This window comes from Microtus ochrogaster, chromosome 18 (genome assembly GCF_000317375.1).
Source record: "Microtus ochrogaster isolate Prairie Vole_2 chromosome 18, MicOch1.0, whole genome shotgun sequence".
Lineage (NCBI taxonomy): Eukaryota > Metazoa > Chordata > Mammalia > Rodentia > Cricetidae > Microtus > Microtus ochrogaster.
In genome coordinates, this window is record NC_022020.1 from 32,114,593 (window position 1) to 32,124,512 (window position 9,920).

Consider the following 9,920-nt stretch of genomic DNA (forward strand, 5'->3'; position numbering starts at 1 on the left):
TTAACACAGGCACAAGAGGATGGGTAAATGTTAACTGATTTCCAGTACTTTGTGATCCCAAAACTGATGAGCCTTTATGGGAGCCTCTCCCATATAAACTATTAAAAGAAATTAAACAAGCTACAGCTGATTATGGGCCTACCTCATCTTATACTATGACTTTAGTTGAGAAAATCAGTATTCGATGGGTGACCCCATATGTTTGGTTCCAGGTAGTTAAGGCCCGCTTAACAGGAGGAAACTTTCTACTATGGAAAGCTGACTTGGAAATTTCAAGAAGTTAAAATTGTACCTAATGATTCTAAATGGATGGGATGCTTTTGTATATCCAAAATTTTCTGGGATACTAAATTATACAGATACAAATGGTTTGCCTATCTGCTTTTCTACTGTTGGTATGTCCCCTCAATCTGCTTGTGTTAGTCTATTTTACAGTACATCACATACTGACTCTCCTACTAAACAGCCTGTGGAAGATTCGCATTACCCTTGAACAAAGATTCTCTTACTAAATTGGGCGGGACTAAAGATTTTTCCATTGATTCCTTGCTCGGTTGTCGATGGGCCAATCGGTACAATCCTACCTGGGGCACTGTCAGGCCAAATTCAGGCTATCCTTATTGGTTCCCCTGGGCTTTCCCTTTTAAAGGGCGTTATTTATACAGTTCAGGGTTCTCAGGATAAAATCTATGATTGGTCTAAGTCTATAAGTGAACAGTCTTATTTTACACACCAATCCCAGTTCCCCCTCTCTCCTGTCCTCCTGCTCCTCCTCTTTCTCCCCTCCCCACCACCCTTCCACTCCTCAGAGGGTGAGGCCTCTCATAGGAAGTTCACAAAGCCTGTCACATTAATTGAGGCAGGACCAAGGCCTTCCCCCACGTATCTAGGCTGAGTAAGGTTTTCCTCCAGAGGGAATGGGCTACAAAGAGTCAGTTCATGCACTAGGGATAAATAATGGTTCCACTACTAGTGGTTCCACTACTAGTGGTTCCACAAACTGCCAAAGCTATACAGCTGTCACCCACATTCAGAGGGTGTAGTTAGGTCTTATGCAGGTTCCCCAGCTATCAGCCCAGAGTCAGTGAGCTCCCACTTGTTCGGGTCAACTGGTTCTGTGGGTTTTCCCATCATGGTCTTGACCTGTTCGCTCATATTATTGCTTCTCCCTCTCTATGACTGGACTCTAGGAGTTCAGCCAAGGGCTTAGCTGTGGATCTCTGTATCTGCTTCCATTAGTTGCTGGATGAAGGCTCAATGATAACGATTAATGTAGCAGTCAGACAATCAGTCTGATTTCAGAGGAAGGGCAGTTAAGGTACCCTGTGCACTATTGCTTAGATTCTTAGCTTAGATCAATAGCGGCATTGATGGCCCCCCGCTGTGGCGATCAGGGTCAGTAGGTTAGCTTCACAGTTGACAAAGCCCATGAAATTGAGCTGCTCCAGCTGCTGCTGAAATCTCACTTCTGACATTGGCACCTGTGAATTTCCACTTCCAGCCAGAAACTGGATCATCTGTTGCATGAGCTGCTGCTGGGCACTGGAACCCGCCGTGGGAGGAGGCGTGGCTTGTAGGCCTGGGGAATAGGGGCGGGAGGAGGGTGCCTCGACGGCAGACCTGGAGCTGCCTGTCAGGGATACAGGGGTCCGGGATGTCCCAAAGGAGCCAAGGCTTGGTACCAGCCCAGGAGCTTCAGTTTGCAGGGTCTGCATTGCCTGGGGATTGGTGAGGATGGAGAGAGACTCTGGGTTCTGCCTCTGCTGCAGAAACACAGGGAGCTGCAGGCGGAGCTGCTCCTGAAGCTGTGGATTCCCCGCAAACAGCGGGACATTCACCATCATCTGAGCAGCAAAGTCAGGGTTCTGGGCTAGTGTCTGCATCATGCTGCGGATGTAAGACACTGAGATCACATTCTGCATCAGCTGGGGGTTTTCAGAGATTTGCTGAAGAAGCGCCTGCATTTCTGGGCTGTTGAACATCCCTGACCCCAGGCTAGCCGCATTGATCCCAAAGGGGTTAGAGACTGTCGGGTGCACCTGGCTGGTCCCCAACCCTCCGGTGCCCTCCCCACCGGATTAGGGGCATGGAAAGTGGGAGGGGAGGGGCTCTAGGGGTTAGGAAGGGACGATTCTCTCTGGGGGCTCTAGGGATTAGGGAGGGGCTCTTGATTCTCTCTGTCCGAAGAGGCTGGGAAGATGTGCTGTTGGAGTTTCCGGTCGGGGAAGAGAAGGGACTGTTGCCAAACTGTTCCCGAGCAGCTGTGAGCATGGGCTCCTGGGTGTCGGTGTACATGCGGTGGAGGGCATTATACCCTCCAGGAACGCTTTCCAAGTTGCTGGGAGCCCGGCCCTGGTTCCTCATTATTTCTTGCTTCATGGTGGGGTTCCGAGCAAGCTCCATTGTCTGCCTCATGAGCTCAGGGTTGTTGAGCATGTGTCTGATCTCAGGGTTCCTCTCTATTAGCTGTTGCATCTGGGGGTTAGCCATGATCATGTGGCACATCAGGTCAGGGTTTGACTTCATATCCTGGACCAAGGGGTTCTCCATGATCTATGGCAGCATCTCAGGGTTGGACATGAGCTGTCTCTGCATCTGTTGCTGTAGCTCCATGAAGTTGGCAGAACCCAGGCCCAGACTGCCTAGACCAAGGATGCCCCCAAAGCCAAAGAGAATCGATGCAGTAGTGCTTGGAGGCCCCTCTGCAGCCACTGGAGAGGGTCCTCCTCCATTGCCAGAATCTGAAGTGGTATTGCCAGAGCCGCAGGGCTGGGCCGGGGCAGCAGGGGGGGCAGGTGTGGTGGAGGGTGCAGAGGCAAAGTCAGAAGTGGAAGGGGGAGAAGCAGGCGTGGCCGCTGGATCTTGAGCTTTCTGAGGGGTCTTGATGACTAAATGGACCGTGAGCCCATCCTTGATCCCATGCTGGTTCAATGTGTCTCCATCCTTGAAGATCTTGCCTGCAAAGATCAGGACCAGCTGATCCTGCTGAGGCTTAAACCTCTGGGAGACTTCCTCCTTGAACTCCTTGACCGAGGCTCGATCACAGATCACGATCTCCTCCTTGTCCTTGGGGGCCTTGACGGTGACTGGAATCTGGGGCCTCGTCTCAGCAGCTCGGCCTGCCTGTCAGCCCACCTGGTTCCTCTTCCCGACCTTCCCACCCCACCCCCCACCCCCCCCCCCGCCAGGCCCCGTTTTATTTTTTTATCACATAGTCCCTCCTTTTATGTGTACCATTCATTGTCTTATATAAAGTTAAATTTCTATTCAGTAAAAGTAAATGATCAGCAGTTTATGTAAAACATTAACACTTTTATTCCTCTCATACGTTACATCATGACTGCAGGTTCCCTTACCTCCCCTGTCTCCACAACCTACTCCTCCTCTGTTTCCCTTCAAAAACATAGAGCAGGCCTCCCAGATATATCAACCAAACATGCCATAACATGTTACAAGAAGACTAGGCACAAACCCTTATATCAAGGCTAGACTAGGCAACCCACTTGGTGGAAACAGGACCCAAGCACAACCAAAAGTGTAGGGGGACCTTTCTGTCCTGAAAGCTGCTCCCAAGTAACCACACAAAGGCTTAATATTAATTATAAGTGCTCTCAACCAATAGCTCAGATTTGTTGCTGTCTAACTCTTACATTTTCAATTAACCCATTTTTTTCTTTGCTTTGCCATATGACATGCTACCTTTTCTCAATACTATGGCTTGTCCATGTTGCTTCTCTCTTCGTGTGTTCACTACTCCTCTGACTCATTCTTCTTTTTCCCAGCATCCTCTCTGCCCCACAATCTTGCCTAGCTATTTACCAATCAGCTTTTTATTAACAATTTGAGCAACACATATTTCACAGTGTAAAGAAAGATTATTCCACAGCACAAAAGAGTAAGAAACATGCCCCCATTCCCACTGTTCTTGTCCCAAAGAACACCAAGCTACACAATCATAAAGTATATACAGAGGTCCTAGCTTAGAGCCATACAGGGTCTGTGTTTGTTGCTTCAGTCTCTGTATGCCTACCTCTATGAGCCCTGCTTAGTTGATTCTGTGGGCCATGTTCTCATGGTCTCCTGGATTCCTCTGACTCCTACAATTCTTCATCCTTCTTGACTCCCTAGTGTTTAGTTGTGGGTCTCTGAATCTGATCCCATCAATTGTGGATGATGTTTCTCAGGCATTGTCTTAAAAATATCAGGAACATAAAGTGTTGTAGACCTATCTGTCAGAGACCAGCCACAACAAAAACACCTCTCACCAGGGTAAAGGCGTTTGGATTTAGAAATAGAGCAAAGAATATGAAGACGTGAACGAAAATAATAAAATGGAGAAACATATAGGAAAGTATCAGGAGGGCATTCCAGTGAGTACTAAAAATTCACCTGTGTTTAATTTCCAACTGCTTAAAATACTCCTACCCCAAAAAGGTAGTAGTAAGACAAAAGACTGCATTAACATGATACAAAGAGATGAAGATACCAATTGAAAGTCATAGGCTGCTGCTCTGATGAGGGTCTCTGTCTCTATCTCCATCTGTCACAGGACAAAGATACTATGGTGATATTCAAGATAATCATTAGTTTGATAGTGGGGCAAAGCCAGTTCAGGCACCCTCTGCTCTGCTGCCCAAGAACCTAGCTGGGGACATCCCCATGGACACCTGGGATCCCCTCTAGAGCTAAGTCTCTTGCCAACCCAAAAATGGCTCCCTTAATGTAGATATCTTCTTTCCTGCTCCTATATCCACCCTTCCTCCATCTCCACCCTCCCACTCCCCCAAACTTTCTCTAGTCTTTCCTTTCTCCCTTCTCTCTCCCCCTCTCCCCTTCCCCCAACCCCAGTCCCCTTAACCCTACCCCCATGCTCCCAACTTTTGCCTGGCAATCTTGTTTGCTTCCAATTTCCAGGAGGATCTATATATGTTTTTCTTTGGGTTCACCTTGTTATTTGGCTTCTCTAGGCTTTCTAACTATAGGCTTAATGTCCTTTGTTTATGGCTAGAGTCCACTAATGAGTGAGTACATACCATATTCATCTTTTTGGGTCTGGGTTATCTCACTCAGGATAGTGTTTTCTATTTCCATCCATTTGCATGCAAAATTCAAAATGTCATTACTTTTTACCGCTGAATAGTACTCTAATGTGTATATATTCCACATTTTCTTTATCCATTCTTCCACTGAGGGGCATCTAGGTTGTTTCCAGGTTCTGGCAATTACAAATAATGCTGCCATTAACATAGTTGAACAAATGCTTTTGTAGCATGACTGGGCATCTCTTGGGTATATTTCCAAGAGTGGTATTGCTGGATCCTGAGGAAGATTGATTCCCAATTTCCTGAGAAACCGCCATACTGATTTCCAAAGTGGTTGCACAAGTTTGCATTCCCACCAGCAATGGATGAATGTTCCCGTTACTCCACATCCTCTCCAGCATAGGCTAATATTGGTGTTTTTGATTTTAGCCATTCTGAGAGGTGTAAGATGGTATTTCAAAGTTGTTTTGATTTGCATTTCCCTGATGGCTAAGGAGGTTGAACATGACCTTAAGTGTCTTTTGGCCATTTGAACTTCATCTGATGAGAATTCTCTTTTCAGTTCAGTACCCCATCTTTTAATTAGGTTAATTAGAATTTTCATGCCCAGTTTCTTGAGTTCTTTATATATTTTGGAGATCAGACCTTTGTCTAATGCGGGGTTAGTAAAGATCTTCTCCCATTCAGTAGAATGCCTTTTTGTCTTAATGACAGTGTCCTTTGCTTTACAGAAGCTTCTCAGTCTCAGGAGGTCCCACTTATTCACTGTTGCTCTTGTTGTCTGTGCTGCTGGGGTTATACGTAGGTGGTCTCCTGTGCTCATATGTTCCAGACTATTTCCCACTTTCTCTTCTATCAGGTTCAGTGTGGTCGGATTTATCCTGCCCTCTCTTAAGGAGGGAGGGGGAGGTAGGAGCGTGAGTAGGGGAGCAGGAGGAAAATGGGAGGAGGGGAGGAAGTGTAAATTTTTGAATGGAAAAATAAATTTGAAAAAAGAAGTTCAAAAAACTATAATTGTATAGACTACATTCTTGTTATGTCTTTTTCAACTAACTTGGTGAAATGCTATAAATAATGTTCAATAAAAATATAGTTAAATTAAATTTTAAAAAAGTCTCAGGCTACATTTATAGTTGAACAGTTTGTTGCTAGAACAAAAGAAGTGACACTTACATCCTAGACAAAACATTTTTTGGGCAAACCACTCTCCCTGGGTTTTTTTTTTTAAATTTTATATCCATAAAAAGAACTGAAACTTAGTTGGATCCTTAGACTCTTGTTTCAGTTAGGAACAAACTACTTCTCTATTTCTGGAGCACAAGGTTTGGCTATTAGCCACACCTGTAGACAATTATCTTGAGAGAGCAGAACTCTCTGATCTACATCTAGGTGGGAACTTTGTTTGAGGCAGAAGCACAATAACCTTGAAGGAACTAGAGGTAAGCTCTAACTCTCTGACCTTTGTGAGGCCTCCACACATACCTGTTGAAAACTGTGCATGTCCTATATGTTGAAAATAAGTTATAGTGAAGCTAATGGTATAACTAAATGAGAACATATTCTTTATTTGTGGGTAAGAGGATTCATTATTGTCAAAATATCATTTTTCCAATTTTATTTTTGCAGTCAATGCAGTCTGAGGTGATGTCCTAATACTATTGCTTTTAGAAGTCAACAATCCTTTGAAACGTGCACATAGAAATATAAGGGTTCTAGAATAGTCTAAACAGCATTGATTAAAAAGAAGGTTTAAAGTATTTGACAATTTTTAGAACTAATTACAAATCCATAGTAACTGTTAGGGTGTGGATCTATGATCAAGATAATTATGTAGACAAAAAGAAAGAGAGTCTAACAATAGATCCATTCAATAAAAGTTTTGCTTTTTAAAAACAAAATATGGCCGGGCGATGGTGGCGCATGCCTTTAATCCCAGCACTCGGGAGGCAGAGGCAAGTGGATCTCTGTGAGTTCAAGACCAGCCTGTCTACAGAGCAAGTTCCAGGACAGGCTCCAAAGCCACAGAGAAACCCTGTCTTGAAAAACCAAAATAAATAAATAAAAACAAAATATGTAAAAATAAATCAGTTAAGTAAAGGTAATCTTCAATACATGTTGGGAACAAATTATATGCATACTAGTTTAAATAATGAATTTAAATTCACTACTAAATTCTAAAACTATAAAATTTTAATAGAAATATAAAGCAGAACTTGCGTTTATCTTGGACATAATCCCTTCTAAATAAAGTTAAGAAGAAAAAAAAAACTATCAACTGACTACAAATGCACAGCAGTTTTGAACAGATGTTCCAGACAAAAAGTTTACTTGTGTTGCAAGACCCTGAAACTAACAGAAATGAGTCTCAAAACTGTTTTGCTAAGGGAAAGTAAGCCAAACAAGAAAGATTCCATCCTATGTTACTCTACTTACAAAAGTTCTTAAAAGCTCAAATTTAGAGTCACAGATAGTGAATTAATGGTAGTGTGAGGATTACAGAACATGAAAAAGATGGATATATTAATTTTGCTGCTGTTGCTTTAAAGAGTGTAAAAGTTTCGAACTTTTCAGATTGTACATTTGAATTATGCATAGCTTGTCATCCATCAATTCTGTCACAACAAAGCTACTGAGATTTATACTTTACAGACTAACTGCTAACTCTAGCTTGAAGACCTTAATTTCTCCACCCTTGCCTTCTCAAGACCAAATACATGCTGCCAACTTCGTGTGGACTCTGTTCCACTTTTCCTTTCAGACTCTGTTGAGTACCTTGCATGAATTTCTTCTCTAGTTTAAGCAGCTGCCATGGTAGAAAATGTCCAGTACTTCAGAGAGAAAGGGCATAGATGGCCTAATCAGAATGTTTAAATGACTTTTTTTTTGTTGAGTCCTGAAGGTCCTTGAGAGAGCATGCTAAGTCAGTCTAGAGCAGCAGCTCTCAACGTGAGTAGTTCGGTCTCCAAAGGAAATCACCTAAAACCGTAGGATAACACAGATATTTATATTATATCTCATAACAGTTACAAAATTATGGTTATGAAGTAGCAGCAAAAATAATTTTGTGGTTGATGGGGGGTCAGCAACATGAGGAATTGTGTTAAAGTGCCCCAGCACTAGGAAGGTTGGGCATCACTTGCCTGAAGTTTTAAAGGTCTTGGTAGTTCTAAGCTTGGATTTTTCCTTCCCTTAATATATGTCCTGTCAGCAACCTAGTTGGTGGTTGGTGCCTGATCAAGGTTGTGAAGTGATTATGCTTTCAACCCCAGAAAACACCGGTCCTTCACATTTTCTTAAGAATCTGACTGAGAACTATACAGTATAATGAAGCCGGCTGACACTTTCAACATTTGACTAATGTCCACCATCAAGATTCACTGGATATGAATGTCCTTATTTTCCAAGTCACTGCAGAACCTCAGTGCTGGTAAAAATCATCCACTAATCTGAAAAAGCAGCCCCTTTCCTCCAGCTTCTGGCAATATTGTCATTCTTCTTATTTAATTTCTCACCAATAATCTTATCAAAATTACAGGCTTTCTACTAAAGGTTTTCTCAAAACCTTCCTAGCTTTGCCCACAATTTAGTTCTATTTACTAATACTGCCTTGGAAACCAACTCTAAATTATTTTTCTTTTATTACTTAATATTCTTGGTATTTTGAGAATTTCATACATGAATATTGTATTTACATTGTCTTAACCCTTCTTCTCCCAGTTCCAATTCCTCCCATGCCTCCCACCCACTCTCAAATTTGTGATCTTTATTTATTACCCACATACACTTATATTTTATCTTTTTATTTGTATATACATCAAATCCTACTGGCTTTTACAAGCATTAATAAAACTCGTTGAGTCTATTTAGTATTGTTCATAGGTGCGTGTGTTTAGGGCTCACCACTTGGAATCAGGAAGCTCATTCCTGGGATGCTGGTGGGAACACGATTCTCCCTCGCTCAGCAGCCTTTGCTTCAATGTAGCTGTTTGTCTAAGAGCTCCCATCTGCTGTGAAATAAAACATGTTTAGGTCAAAAAGGGAGGAAACAGGGGCTAATCTGGGTCAAGTGGAAGTGTGCGGGTCAGAGGAAAGCCTTGACTTTCAAGCTGAAGCTCGTTAGCATCCCTGCCTGGACTGTGTCAAGCCATAAAGATGCGCATCCACTTACTGTTCCGTGGGTTAGCTTGGTAGGACCAGTGTGGATAGGCTTGGGAGAATATTTGTATGCAAAACATCATGGGATTTTTTTTAATCCTATATATGAAATTCTTAAAGTATCATTTTTTTCTTCTTTTTTTAAAAGGCAAACCTTGTTACAAGTTGTTTGAACTAAATCACCTGACATGGGCTGTACCGCTTCCCGGAGACTTTAAAAACCTTTGGCAAACTTTTCCCCTTCTCACACTGCTGTCTTAGCCAGCGTTTAAGAGGCTTCCTCTGATGGCTATAATTAAGCTTCAAAGGGACTGGGCAAAGCCAGCCATTTAAATGGGCTGTTTCCTTTTTTTCCACCTTCTTACTTTGGTGCAGTTTGCTCTCGTTTGTACTCATCACACTTTCCAAAGGCTGATTCAGTGTTATGATTCAGGGTGGCAGGTCAGAGTGCCAGCAAGAGTTCTCAGTGCTGTCAGCTGACAAGGGGTCTCTTGTTTGACTGTGGGCCAGTGTCCACTCTGAATGGTCTCGCATCCCGACTCTATTTGGTCCTGGCTAATGTCAGCTTATTTATTATTGTTGCTGAGTATTCTACATTCCAGTCAAATGAACCCTGTGGTGTTAATGTAACCCCGAGTCTTTGCACATGCATGCCTCCTCATGGTTCTAGCCCCTCCTCTTCCGGGTCTACCATCATCTCCACTTACCCCAGTCTTATTTTGC

General features: G+C 43.1%; 1 pseudogene; it reads right to left on the reverse strand.

Moving 5' to 3' along the window:
- Positions 1-1,355: 1,355 nt before the first annotated feature.
- On the reverse strand, positions 1,356-9,593 carry LOC101988727 (annotated as a pseudogene).
- Between the last annotated feature and the right edge of the window lie 327 nt (positions 9,594-9,920).